The sequence below is a fragment of the Bos indicus genome, chromosome 26 (genome assembly GCF_029378745.1).
Source record: "Bos indicus isolate NIAB-ARS_2022 breed Sahiwal x Tharparkar chromosome 26, NIAB-ARS_B.indTharparkar_mat_pri_1.0, whole genome shotgun sequence".
In the NCBI taxonomy this organism is placed as follows: Eukaryota; Metazoa; Chordata; class Mammalia; order Artiodactyla; family Bovidae; genus Bos; species Bos indicus.
The window spans coordinates 30,030,908-30,045,774 of record NC_091785.1 but is presented as its reverse complement, the minus strand read 5'-3'; positions in this window follow the sequence as shown (position 1 = coordinate 30,045,774).

The window sequence follows — 14,867 nt, the reverse complement described above, 5'->3', positions numbered from 1 at the left end:
AAATGAAGGTTCAATCCCTGGGTTGGGAAAATCCCCTGGAGGAGGGCATGGCAACCCACTCCAGTATTCTTGCCTGAAGAAACTCATGGACAGAGAAGCCTGGCAGCTACAATCCACAGTGTCATAAAGAGTTGGACATGACTGAAGCTACTTAACACACACACACACACACACACAGACCTTTTATCAGCATACTATTTAAGAAGCTGACATTTCTAAGCCCAAGTTTTAAATTTTCCAGAATTTCTAGATCAGCTTATATTCTGACATAACACAAGTCACTAAATTTCAGAGCTACAAGTAATCTTACCATTTGCAACAAACAAATGCACTTGTGATGAACTATGCACCAATTTGGCACTTAGAGGATTATTAAAAAAAAAAAAAAAAAGACATAGCTAGCCTATGCCCTAAACATCTAGCTGGGAAATGAAACACAAATGCATGAAGCAACCAGATTGTAAAATCACCACATATGAGATAATAAATGTGAAGCTACTAGAAAATAGTAAACAATCAATAAATATTATCACCAATAATATATTATCAATTATTATCCATAATATTATTTTCTTTTTCAATAATTATTGGTCTAATTGCTATTATTTATTAACACTAAGAAGAAATAATAATTGTTATAGTAGTAGTAGTGTAAGTTGCTCATTTGGGTCTGACTCTTTGAGATCCCGTGGACTGTAGCCCGCCAGGCTCCTTTATCCATGGAATTCTCCAGTCAAGAATACTGGAGTGGGTAGCCATTCTCTTCTCCAGGAAATCTTCCCGACCCAGGGATTGAACCTGGGCCTTCTGCTAAGCAGGTAGATTCTTTACTGTCTGAGCCACCAGGGAAGCCCAATAATTGTTATAGCTACCATTTAGTGAGTGATTATGTGCCAAGTTTTGTGCTTGGTGTCATATATATATATATATATATATGCATCTTATCAATCCTGCTAAATAAGTACCATGAATTATATTTTTTAAATGAGGAAACTGAGACTGAGAAAGTTTAAATAACTTGCCCAAGGCACATGTTTGATATGTATTCCAGTGCGTGCAAATGTTCTAAGTCGCTTCAGTCGTGTCTGTCTCTTTTTAACTCCGTGGACTGTAGCCCACCAGGCTCCTCTGTCCATGGGATTCTACAGACAAGAATACTGGAATGGGTTGTCATGCCCTCCTCCAGCAGATCTTCCAGACTCGGGGATAAAACCCATGTCTCATGTCTCCTGCATTGGCAGGCGGGTTCTTTACCGCTGGTGCCACCTCCAGAGTCAAAGTAAACAGTATACTTGGAGAATCCACAAAGAGTTAGGGAAGAGAGAGATCAATTTCTGCTGGAGAAAACAGGAAGTATGAACAGCCAGAACTGTGACGGGGGAAGGGTGGAGCAGGGGGGCCTTTGGTGATGGAGGTGGAAGGAGCACAGGTGTGTAGTGAGTTTCCTGACACAGGTCACCCAACACGTTGCTCAGGCCATGCTCATGGTGATGGCATGACTTGGGTCTCTTCACTGAGCAGACAGGAGAGTATGAGGAATGTTGGCCAAACAGCAAGTAAACCTGTCTGCCTGGAATGAAAAGTTTGTGTGGGGCAAAGTTAGAATTTATGTAGTCTCCAAACGTGACTCTGAAAACTCAGCCTTTGTTTACAGATAACCGGTTTAAGTAGCCCCACCTCCAGTTGGGATCCGGAAGCTCCCCTGAAAGAGGGCACAGCAATCCACTCCAGTATTCTTGCCTGGAGAATCCCATGGACAGAGGGTCCTGATGGGCTATGGTCCATAGGGTCACATAGAGTTGGACACAGCCGAAGTAACTTAGCACTCACGTACACACCACCAGTTACTTTCCATTAATACACTCACTTATTTTCATTCATTGAGACAATAGCATTTATTGAACTCGTATTATGTGCCAGACACCTGATGCTAGGGTTAGAGCAATGAATAAAGCAGGCAAATATCTTTGCACTCAGGAAGCTTTCATTGTACTGAGAAAACACAGATGTTAACGTGTAAACAAGTTGACAAGTCAGGTTATTTCAGATGCTAAAGACTAGAAAGGAAATAAAACAGATCATTGACAATGACTTGTTCGGAAGGATGAAGAAAGCTTCTTTGAGGAGGTAACCTTTGAGCTGAGACCCAAATGACCTGAAGCTCCCAGCTGGGGAGAAAACCAGTTCAAAGGTTATGAAGCCGGACAATCTTGGTATGCCTAGGAGATTGAGAACAAAGGACAAGGCACCCAATAGGTGGCGGGAGTGTTTGGGTGGGGAGGGCGGCTGAATCTTGTAGTTCTGGTAGATCAGGGTGAGTTTGACTTTTAGGAGGTTTCAAGCTAAGGAGGGGCTTTCCCTGGTGGCTTAGATGGTAAAGAATCCGCCAGCAATGAAGGAGACCTGGATTTGATCCCTGGGTCAGGAAGATCACCTGGAGCAAGGAATTGGTACCCACTCCAGTACTCTTGCCTGGAGAATCACATGGACAGAGGAGCCCAGTGTGCTACAGTCCATGGGGTCACTAAGAGTCAGACACCACTGAGTGACTAACACTACTTCTACTACTACTACTTGACATGGATTGAGGCCAGAGTGCATGTGGCGGGTAAGGGATGGGAGGGAAAGAGAGAAATCAACCGAGAATAATCTCCAAAACTTTGACCTGAGAATCTGGGTGGAGAAGGGCATCATATCTAAGACAGAGGAGACATGAGAAGAAAGAAAATGACAGGCGAAAAGTGAACACTTCTATTTGGTCATGTTAAGCTTGAGATCTAAAATTTTCCTGTTCAGTTATTTTTTCTGTTTGTTCATCATTAATTTCCTCTCCATTGTTGTTGTTTGGTCACCCAGTTGTGTCCGACCCTCTGAGACCCCATGGACTGCAGCACGCCAGGCCTCTCTGTCCCTCACCATCTACCGGAGTTTGCCCAGGTTTATGTCCATTGCATCAGTGATGCCATCCAGCCATCTCATCCTCTGATGCTCTCTTCTTCTTCTTCATAAGAATCTTCCAAAGAGCAAGAACTTTATATCTTGTTCATTATTTATTGGATCTCTAGAGTCAGAACATTGACTGATGCAGAGTAGATGCTCAACAGCTATTGAGATTTGTTGACTCTGGTTCAGTAGTTCTCAAACAAACATTAAAACTACCTGGGAAGCTTAGAAAAAGTTTACTATTAGTCCCCACCTGAACGTCTCCCCACCTGAACTCTGGGATTGCACTCAAGAAACTGCATATTTAGTCGGGACTATAGATGGGCAGTGGGATAAGGCAATGGCAACCCACACCAGTACTCTTGCCTGGAAAATCCCATGGATGGAGGAGCCTGGTAGGCTGCAGTCCATGGGGTTGCTAAGAGTCGGATGCGACTGAGCGACTTCACTTCCACTTTTCACTTTCATGCATTGGAGAAGGAAATGGCAACCCACTCCAGTGTTCTTGCCTGGAGAATCCCAGGGACGGGGGAGCCTGGTGGGCTGCCGTCTATGGGGTCGCACAGAGTCGGACACGACTGCAGCAACTTAGCAGCAGCATAGATGGGCAGAGATCTACAGTCTAAACCAGTGGTTGAGATATATTAGCATTCATTCAAATATTTACCTTAGAAACCACATTTCAGCACCATTGCAAAAGACTGAAAAGTATGGCTTTAAGAATTCAATAGTTTTCTCAAGTGAAGTTAAACTTTAAAGGTTTTTGAGAGAAAACCATTGAAAGAATCATGGAGTCACTCTTACCTCACTTGGCTTATATGCTCTCATTGGAGACCAGGAAATGGTCTCATTGGAGGGTCCTTCATGTGAAGAAAGATGGTGACCTGAATGTGGGGACAATCCTCTTCCACCACGTCTCCAAAAGGCATGTCCCACACCCATTTACGGGCTTGTGAAATGCCTTTACTTGGTGATTATAGTAAATGTATGTTTTTGCCTGCACAGCATCTGTTCCCTTTTCTAAGAATGTCTCAGTCCTCTGTGGAATCTTGTTTCACCCCATTGCTGCAGTCTTGGCACCCTTTCCTTTCCCTGAGCAAGGAATTGGCCTCAAGCTGGACCAACCAGATGTTCTTTCCCTCGCATTTAAATATTGAGTAGAATGACACAAAAACTTAAGGAGATCAGAGTTCATCTTGAAGGAGGTCCCTGAGGAGAGTGTGATTAGATACTGCTGCAAAGATCTTGCTTGACTTGGCTCCTGTCCTTCCCAAGACCTGATTCTTCAGCTTTCCTTCAATTTTATGAGCCGTGAGCTTATTCTTCCAATAAATTCCTTTTGTCTAAGTTAATTAGACTGGTCTCAGTTGCTTGCAATATAACTCATGACACGGCAATTAAAAACCTTGAGATCTATAATTCAAGGTAAAGCCTTCAAACCAAATCCTTCCTGAAAACAATAACACATTGACCCAAGTTTTCACCAAAATCTAAATGTCTGATAGCAGAGTCTGAACAAGCAGATGAGAGTGAAAGCTCTCTGTGGCTTGACATCACTTCTACCACTGAGGTAAGAAAGAAAATGATGGCAGGGACATGACTCATTAACTCCACTTTACAAATTTTCCCTGAATTTACACATGAGATAAATACCTTGCTGGAAACTCTCAACATTTTTATTTCATGGTTTCTACTCAGCTCTACCAGCTCCTGAATTTCTGTCTTCAAACTAAACTTTCAGAGCAATTCTTTCCAAAGCAGGGCACAATTACTGGGACACATAAACCTAAGACATCAATTTATGAACATGAGAACTCATGATATTAAATTTAGTTCTCATTTCCTTCTGTGGCCCTCTAGGGGGAAAAAAGAACATCCTGTCCTTTTAATCATTTGGGTTAAATCCCAGTCATTTGTTGACCTCTCCCCTCCCCACATTTAAAAAAAGACCTATAACTCTTTAAGACCTGAAAAAATGAGTAACTTTTGTATTGTAAGCAAATCTTTTGGAACAAAGTTTCTCACAATCTCATTTTTACTGACTGTTGAGATTAAGCCACAACAGATAGGATGCTGAACAAAGCCAAGCACATGCTGAGTGTGAACCACACCCAGGAAGGATAAGATAAAATAGATAACCAACAAGGACATACTGTATAGCAGAGGGAACTCTGCTTAATGTTATGGGGCAGCCTGGATGGGAGGGGGGTTTGTGGGAAAATGGATACATGTATATATATGGCTGAGTTCTGCTGTGCACCTGAAAATATCACAACATTGTTAACTGGTTACACTCCAATATAAAATAAAAAGTTAAAAAAGTTTTTTAAAAACACATTATAGTTTACAGGGCTAATACAAATGAAATCTAATCACTTGCAGACTATACGCAGTATAGTGTTGCTCGGTCATGTATAGTGTCTGACTCTTTGAGACACCATCAACTATGTAGCCTGCCACGCTCCTCTATCCATAGGATTGCCCAGGCAGGAATACTGGAGTAGGTTGCCATTCCCTTCTCCAAGGGATCTTCCTGACCCAGGGATCATACCTGGGTCTCCAGCTTTGCAGACAGATTCTTTACTGTTTGAGCCACCTAGGAAGCCCATATGCAATGTAAGTGGAGCTCAAATGTAAAGAACAGTATTGTTAATTTAAGCATTTTTAATTTTAATACTGGTTGCTGTTTGTGAAAAGCAGCCATAACAATATATGGCTCTAAATCTGTATAGTCTGCGTGGACAATCATTTTCCTCTTAAATGGGAGGAAGTGGATTACCACTTTCATTATTAAAACATAAAACAGTATTACAAGCATTTTTGCTTGTAATTTTTGAATTGCTGAACTTTGAATTTTTAAATTGCTGAACACTTACTATATTCCAGGTATGATTCAAAGTGCTTTATAATATAGATATCTATTTAATCTTTACAACAATCCCACGAGATATTATTCTATTATTTTCCTGTTTAGAAACAAGGGAACTGAAAAATTAAGTAATTTGCCTATGATCACAGAGTTGGTAAATGGCAGAGGTTGGGTTTGAAATCCAGACAATGAAAGGACCCCAAAATCTGTTTTCTCAATCCCATCTCTCACCACCTTCCAACACTACTTGGCCAATTAGTGAAACAGCACCTGGTTTCTCCTTCTGCCTGTACTCGAGGCCCTTCTAGCCCTCATTTTGAATGTTTAAAACTACATTTTGAGAACTACCTGAACCAAGTAACCAAAATAAATAGACTTTCCAGATGCCAATTTGGTTGGATGTTAATTAACTGAATGGTGAGCCTTTCCAAGTGAAAGAGGAAAATGAAAATGTTGACTTATAACTTAACATTCAGAAAACTAAGATCATGACATCCGGTCCCATCACTTCATGACAAATAGATGGGGAAACAATGGAAACAGTGACATACTTTATTTTTTTGGGCTCCAAATTGGCTGCAGATGGTGACTGCAGCCATGAAATTAAAAGACGCTTGCGCTTTGGAAGAAAAGTTATGGCAACCTAGATAGCTTCTTAAAAAGCAGAGACATTACTTTGCCAACAAAGGTCCGTCTAGTTAACGTTATGGTTTTTCCAGTAGTCATGTATGGATGTGAGAGTTGGACTATAAAGAAAGCTGAGCGTCGAAAAATTGATGGTTTTGAACTGTGGTGTTGGAGAAGACTCTTGAGAGTCTCTTGGACTGCAAGAAGATTCAACCAGTCAATCCTAAAGGAAATCAGTCCTGAATATTCATTGGAAGGACTGATGCTGAAGCTGAAACTGCAATCCTTTGGCTATCTGATGCGAAGATCTGACTCCATGGAAAAGACCCTTATGCTGGGAAAGATTGAAGGCAGGAGGAGAAGGGGACGATAGAGGATGAGATGGTTGGATGGCATCACTGACTTGATGGACATGAGTTTGAATAAGCCGTGGGAGTTGGTGATGGACAGGGAAGCCTGGCGTGTTGCAGTCTATGGGGTCACAAAGAGTCGGACACCACTGAGTGACTGAACTGAACTGAAGCCTTTCCAGCAGCCTGGACAGAAATTAACTCAGATTTTACATTAAGTAAAATAGTATAAATTTAAAGCTCTAAACTAAGTCAAGTCTCCAATGCATGGGCAAAATCTTCAGATTTCAAATTCCCTAGGTTTCTAAGTTCTTAGAGCTGATTTGGGATGGGGGGATGGGTGGTGAGCTCTCACAGAAAGGGGTCCTTTCTCTGATGTGTGAGTTTTACTTCTTTACCAGAGAGATAATTGAGAGACCAGACTGGGGCATACATCTCCAGGCAACCTGGGTACAGAGTGAAGAACACGAAACAGCTTATTCTCAGACATTCAGAGGCTCTGCAGATACAACGTAATTTCCTGAGCCCGTCTCCCTGCAGTCTGACCATGACACAGCATGCTTAAGCCCAGAAGGTGGGTAGTTTCTCTCAGATTCTTATTTTTTTTTTTTTCCTTTAAATGAATTGATCCAATCCTGGATCAATTAAAAAATTGATTCAATTTTTTAAAGGAGTACCAGAATTTTAGCAGGATGTACCTCTAATTGGGCGTGGCTTTTGTTTTTTTCTGGGAGTATGCCAGCCCCTCTTCTCTCCTGTTATTACTTTCTTTATGTACAACATTAGCACTTTTATTACTGGATTAGCAATCCAAGGCATTCAAAAAGAGAGAGAATGTAGGGTGACCACAAATGGTCCTGCCCTTTGTGCCTTTGCTCTTTGAAGAGATAGGAGGGGAAAAAAGGAAGTGATGGGAGCAGAAAACAAAGGCATGACTCCTTGCCTCTAATCTTGTATTTGTTGTGGAATATCAAAGGCACAAATAAAGGAGTGCAGACATACCTCAGAGATGTTGTGAATTCTGTTCCCGACCACCAAGGTAAAGCAAATACCACAGTAAAGCAAGTTGCACAAATTTTTTGGTTTCCCAATACCTATAAAAGTGTGTTTACCTTATACCTCCATCTATTAAGTATGCAATAGCATTATGTCTTAAAAAAAAAAAAGAGTACATACCTTAATTTAAAATTACCATATTGCTAAAAAAAATGCCAACCATTATCTGAGCCTCAATAGTAATCTTTTTGCAAAAGTAACATCAAAGGTCACTGACCCCAGATCACCGTAACAAATATAATAATACTGAGAAAACTTGAAATATTGGAAGACTTACCAAAATGTGTCACTGAGACTTGAAGTGAACAAATGCTGTTGGAAAAATGGCACCAATAGGCATGCTTGATGCATGATTGCCACAGACTTCAATTTGTGGGGCGGGGGGGGGGGCGGGTGCGGGTGGAAAACCTCAGTATCAGGAAAGTGCAATAAAGCAAAGTATGTCTGCAAAGGGGTTCAAAATTATGTAGAAAAAGTGCTCAAAAGGCCACAATCATGGAAGTAGCTGTGTTCAATGGAAAGGTCAGTAGAAGGATCAGCATGTTGCTTGGGTTCTACACTAGTTTAAGGAGTCTCAGCTTCTGTTTCCTTCTCTTAAAATGGGTGTGGGAGTCAAATTATACATTTGCAGACTTCGAAAGGGACTCAGAGGTCATTTGATCCAGCCTCTGATCCACTATAAGAATTTTTTCTACAGTATTTTTGACAGAAAACCAATCACCCAACTTCCCATGAAAGGGCACTTGTAACCTCTTTATTCTCCTTATACTGAGCTAAGTTCTGTGGAAGTCAGGAGTTACATCAGGACTTCCATTCACTGGTGGTGGTTCTTTTCTTTGAAGTTGTGAATTGGCAAGTTTGATGGCTACAGAGATAATACAGTGCTGTGGAAAGAGAATCAGGTGAGCCTGAGCCTGGACCCCATATCGAGCATTTACCTAGCTGTGAAATCTTAACCAAAGTTATCTTATTTTATGAGGAACTCCAGTCTAATGGAGAAATTGCAACCTACCCTACAAGTTTGTTGGGGGAATTAGAAATAATTTATGTAAAATGCCTTCACATTGAGAGTGCTTTTTAAAAAGGCTGTTAAAAGGATTATTTTCTTAGAATATAATAAAATCAATATTCACTGAAGCCTGAAGAGTTTGTGGCATGGTTTCATGCCCTTGTTACAATGGTTTGCTCTGAAATTTTCTTAGCTTTCCCCCTTGTTCCAGTCATAAAAAAGCAAGCACTTCCTATATGTTTCAGTGCATTTCCCTTCTCAATAAATCTTCTCTTCTATGTACGATTAGAAAAGGAGGAAGGAGCTTGAATGTGGCCTTAATGAAATTAAAATTGTATGTGCATGTATGCTGACCAATTAGGAAAAAAAAAATCCACAGTAGAGGTAGCATTTAATCTTTACTTTGAAACATAACAAGCTTTTGAGTTTCAAGCTGTAAAGGAATCATTTGCTTCTGAAATAAAGCATAGTTGCTAAAATGTGCACCAGAAGGAGAGATTGTGGCAAAACAGAGAACATGGTCACTTTCCTGAGGTGAAAGGACTTCTGTGAATTTAGGAGTGAATTACCCAGAGTCGTGGATCCCACAGTCAATCAAAACTTCTAGAAAGTTTCCTTCGGAACAGAAGCTTCAGTGTCTCCTCTTGAATTTGGCCATTTAACTGTCAAAAATTAAAACATATGACTCTTTGACCAAGTAAATCCACTTAAAATATACTATGTGTGTTGTGTTAAGTTGCTTCAGTTGTGTCTGACTCTTTGAGACCCTATGAATTGTAACATGCCAGGCCCCTATGTCCATGGGATTCTCCAGGCAAGAATACTGGAGTGGGTTTCCATGCCCTTCTCCAGGGGATCTTCCCCTCCCAGGGACTGAACCCACATTTCTTATGTCTTCTGCATTGTCAGGTGGGTTCCCCATCTGGGAAGCCCTAAAAGACACTACCCTACAGAAATCCTGTACAAGCATTTTAATGAGATAGTTATAAGGATGTCCACTGCCACGTGGTTTCCAATAACAAACAGAAGAAACAACAATCTAAATCTTTAAACAGGAGAACAGTAAAACCAGTTATAATGGATCTGTAAAACAACACTCTGTAGCATTGAAGAAGCATGATATTGACCTTGATATACTAATCTGGCATGATGCCCATGATATATTGTTGAGGGAAAAAGTAGGCTGTAGAATAATGGACTGAGAGTAAAGTCATATTTGTATATATACATACATATGTATGTGAATGAATTCATATTTGCATGTGTAAATAGTTATGGCTGCTTGGTAGCTCAGTTGTGTCCAACTCTTCGTGATCTCATGGACTATAGCCCACTAGGCTCATCTGTCCATGGGGATTCTCCAGGCAAGAATACTGGAGTGGGTTGCCAGGCCCTCCTCTAGGGGATCTTCCCAACCCAGGGATCAAAACCAGGTCTCCAGCATTGCAGGCAGATTCTTTACTGTCTGAGCCACCAGGGAAGACCAAGAATACTGGAGTGGGTAGCCTATTCCTTCTCCAGGGGATCTTCCTGACCCAGGAATTGAACCGGGGTCTCCTGCATTTAGGGTGGATTTTATACCAGCTGAGCTACCAGGGAAGGGTAAATGAAAGTCGCTCAGTCTTGTCTGACTCTTTGCAACCCCATGGATTGTACAGTCCAGGGAATTCTCCAGGCCAAAATACTGGAGTGGGTAGCCGTTCCCTTCTCCAGGGCATCTTCCCAACCCAGGGGTTGAACCCAGGTCTCCCACATTCCAGGCAGATTCTTTACCAGCTGAGCCACCAGGAAAACCCCACAGGTTACATATTTTAGAAAAAAGTTTGGAATATATACATGAAACTGTTAATATTAGCACTTGTAGTTACTTTTGAGGGGTGGGACTAGGAGGATGAGAGACTTTAATTTTTGATTATAAATGTTTATATATTCAGTGCTTTTACATGTGTACATACTATTCGCATCATTTTGAAAAAACGATGACATGAGAATAGCTAAATTCAGAAACATATATTTAAGCTTTTAGTTACCTTTTCCTAAGTTTTAGGAGTCATCACTCAGAAAACCATGTTTTCAAGGGAAATTGATAAAGTTAATCTGTTTCCCTTTGATGAAAGATGAAAAAAATCTCAGAATTGAAAACCTATCTTGTTTATTTCTCTCAAAATACACTCTCCTAAGCCCTGGAGACAAAGGAGGAGTCTGGAACCCCTGACATCCCAAGGTTTCTTCATACCTCTCCACTGCTTCCTTTGGACTTCAGATAACACAAAAAATTTAACTAAAGTGTGAGTGCTTTTCTTGAAAGGAAATGAGATTTGGTTATCAGATAGCTTTCCACAACCTGATGAGTGTACTTGGGGTTAAGTGCTGGTCACTATGAATAAAGCTCTGCGGCCCAGAAACTTGCTTTCTAAAGGTCAGCATTGGAAACATCTACTATTTTCCAGATGACAGTTCAGTTGATTAAAGAACAATGTTAATGAGCACTTGGGTTGATTTTTTTCACCAATGAACCAAATTGCCTTCCACACAAAAAATATTCTTCAACAACCAGACTGCATCACTAATTCCAGTTGGTTGCATCTTGAAATTACTCCACTAGTTGTCAGAGTTAGAGAACTAGAGGGTGTGATTGGTTACGTTTATCAGTTTGTTCATTCACTTATTCATATATTTCTTCATTGTCAGCAGTAAACCATAGTAGTTAGCAGTCAGCTGGTGGCTTTGGAGTCATAAATTCTTGGGTTTGAATTCCTGGCCTGACACTGGTTGTAGAATCTTGGCAGATGACATAACTATCTAAGCCTCCATTCCTGATCTATAAAATAAGGGCAGTTATCAAAAAGTTGCTGTGAGGATTTTTAGAAGAACATTTAAAGAGCCTAACACAATACCTGGTGGGGCTTCCCAGGTGGCTCAGTGGGTAATGAATCTTCCTGCAATGCAGGAGATTCGGGTTAGATGCCTGGGTCAGGAAGATCCCCTGTATCCTGGCAACCCACTCTAGTATTCTTGCCTGGAAAATCTCATGGACAGAGGCGCCTGGCAGGCTGCAGTCCATAGGAAAAGACCGAAGCAACTGAGTACTCACACACAATACCTGGTACATATCATATGCATAATCAAAGTTTACAACTATCATTCATGAGTTTGTCATTAAAACATATATATATATATATTTATTTATTTATTTATTGAGTACATATGGTATGCCAAATTTTGTTTCAGAATTTGAATTTTTAATATGGTTAGGATTTGATCCTTGCTTTTAAGAGGGTTAAATTTAGATCAGAGGTGAATTCAGGGGTTTCATGAACTTGGATAGGAAAAAAAAACAACAACAATCCATATTTATTTTTAACTAACTTCCAACTGAACTTTAACATCCTTTTAATTATGAATTTGGGCTTCCATGGTGGCTCAGTGATAAAGAATCTGCCTGCCAATACAGGAAATGCAGGTTGCATCCCTGGGTCAGGAAGATCCCCTGGAGAAGGAAATGGCAATCTACTTCAGTATTCTTGCCTAGGAAATCCCATGGACAGAGGAGCCTCAGTTCAGTTCAGTCTCTCAGTCGTGTCCGGCTCTTTGCGACCCCATGGACTGCAGCACACCAGGCTTCCCTGTCCAACACCAACTCCCAGAGCTTGCTCAAACTCACGTCCATCAAGTCCATGAGGCCATCCAACCATCTCATCCTCTGTCGTCCCCTTCTCCTCCTGCCTTCATTCTTTCCCAGCATCAGGGTCTTTTCCAATGAGTCAGTTCTTTGCATCAGGTGACCAAAGAATTGGAGTTTCAGCTTCAGCATCAGTCTTTCCAGTGAATATTCAGGACTAATTTCCTTTAGGATTGACTGGTTTGATCTCCTTGCAGTCCAAGGGACTCTCAAGAGTCTTCTCCAACACCCAGCTCATCTATTCTTTGGCACTCAGCTTTCTTTATAGAGGAGCCTAGCAGGTTTTATCGGAGAAGGCAATGGCACCCCACTCCAGTACTCTTGCCTGGAGATTCCCATGGATGGAGGAGCCTGGTAGGCTGCAGTCCATGGGGTCGGACACGACTGAGTGACTTCACTTTCACTTTTCACTTTCATGCATTGGAAAAGGAAATGGCAACCCACTCCAGTGTTCTTGCCTGGAGAAGCCCAGGGACAGAGGTGCCTGGTGGGCTGCAGTCTATGGGGTCGCATAGAGTCGGACACGACTGAAGCGACTTAGCAGCAGCAGCAGCAGCAGGCTTTATATTTCATGGGGTCGCAAAAGAGTAGAACACGACTTAGCCACTAAACAATAACTGTAAATTTATACAATAAATTACAGACGTAGTCACAATGTATGTGACCTTGTCATCCACAGAAATCATGGACATTTTCATAACACATTGTAATTTTGCAGAGATTTTGAAATTTTATTTTTTTTAATTTTATTTTATTTTTAAACTTTACAATATTGTGTTAGTTTTGTCAAATATCGAAATGAAATTTTATATACACACATCATTGCTTCAAAATTATAATAGTTATTAGACTCACTGCTGGCTCTGGGAATTGTGTTAATAAAGAAGCATATACATAACTATATCTCAAATTTGGTAACTTGATAGCTATATATTAGTTTCTTTATTTTGTGGTCCTATGTATTTTATCTTATGCATTTTAAAACAGTGTTTTGAAATGAGTATATAACATACATCTACCATATATGAGTATATGGTAAATGTTTGAGGATGTCCATAAAAGCACTATTCAGAAAACTGAGAACAAACTACATCTTCATCAATAGAAGAATGAATAAACCCGTGGCAGTATATTCATATGATGAGATACCACTCAGCAGTAGGACTGAATACACAATCGCTACATTCAGCAACATGGGTGAATTTCATAAACGTGATTTGAGGAAAAGGAATCTGACATAAAATGGAACATACCGTATGACTCAATTTATACGAAGCTGAAAAACAGGCTAACTAATATCTGGAGTTAGACATCAAAGATAGTGTTTATCCTTTTGTGGGGTGATAGTTGGGCTGGTGTGTGGGGTTTTAGGATAATTTATTGGTCCAGATGTTAGCAATGTCAGTGTGTTCACGTTATACACTTATTTATAGTTGTTGTACTTTGATAAACATTTGCTTGAAAAAGAGATGTTCAGGGATTTCCCTGGTGGTCCAGTGGGTAAGACTTTGCCTTCCAATGCAGGAGGTTTGGGTTCAATTCCTTGTGGGGAGCTAAGATCCCACATGCCTTGGGTCCAAAACACCAAAACATAAAACAGAAGTAATATTGTAGCAAATTCAATAAGCACTTTAAAAATGGTCCAAATCAAAAAATCTTTTAGAAAATAAAAGATAAAATAAAAGGAGGGGTCCATAGACTTCACCAGGCTACCATACACTTCATCAGGCTACCAAAGGAATTCACAACACAGAAAAAAATTAAGAATCTCTGGTCTAGGTGGAGACACAAATTTAGAGAAATTACTGTAATACGAGGTTTCATGCACACCCTGGATGTTCCAGATCTTTCGTGATCCTGGTATCCTATGGATCTATAATTCATACTTTTTGGACCAAGAATCCAATATTTTTATATGGAAAGGATGGTCACTGCAACTGTGGGAAAGGAACCACAAAGTACTGCGAAAGCACAGAGAAGGGAACCATTAATTTTGCCAAGAGTGCTCAGGAAGGAGTCTCATGGAGTGGGTGATATTTTAGTGGAGCCTCAAAGGATAAGTTGACTTTCAACTAAAGGACTTCCTGTCAAAGAGAGCAGCATCAGGAAAAAACATAGGAAGCATGATGTTTGGAGAACATTGAGTCATCTGGTGTGGCTGGATCCTGGGGAAGATAATTGGGAATGGTGGGGGGAGGGGAAAGTGGGAGATACACGACAGACTGTGGATCATGCTACGGGGAAGCAACCAATGCTGGCTCTTTCTTTTTGCTTTGTATTGACAGAAAAGACATAAAGAAAGGTGCCTAAAATATAAGTGTGCAGCTTGAT